Here is a 610-nt window from a genome sequence, read left to right on the forward strand (position 1 = left end):
GCAATGACTACGCGTCACCTAGAGAGCCTTCATGAGCACGCGTCTCCATTTTTTAGGGTGGTGCCAGCCTTCAACCTACCACTTGCCAGCAGTCACTAAACGGAGTGTTGCCAGTTCATGTTTTCATGGCAACAAGCGCCATGTTGGTTCTCGCGGCCAAACGTTCCAGTTCCGCCGCACTGCATCGCCCGCATGCTGGCGTTGGTGGCGGTTATCAACGCCAAAGAAGCAAGTAAGCACATGCGTAGATGCGCACCCTTTGGTGCCTGACCCCATCTTGTGACGGTGACGTTGCCTGTGATGCGGTAGTTTGCACGAGGAAGGCAAACTGCGCCAATACGTCCTTCGCTTGTGGCTATTCGAACGGGGTCTTCAGCTTCAGCGGAGCGATTTTGTTGTCGAAACTGCTGAAGTAACTGTGCGCGACTATCCGTGAGACCTGCTTGAATAATTTTTTTTTGTTCAGCTTGGCAAAGGAATATGTGGCTTGCGAAAGAAATCTAGAAAGAAACAGACTCATCTGCACATAGCAAGGTAACGCATTCGAGAAAAGCCGTCTTTGGGTCTCATCATCGGTTCGCCACCATCAGTTATAGCAACTTGATAAGTT

Source organism: Rhipicephalus microplus, chromosome 8 (assembly GCF_043290135.1).
Source record: "Rhipicephalus microplus isolate Deutch F79 chromosome 8, USDA_Rmic, whole genome shotgun sequence".
Classification (NCBI taxonomy): Eukaryota; Metazoa; Arthropoda; class Arachnida; order Ixodida; family Ixodidae; genus Rhipicephalus; species Rhipicephalus microplus.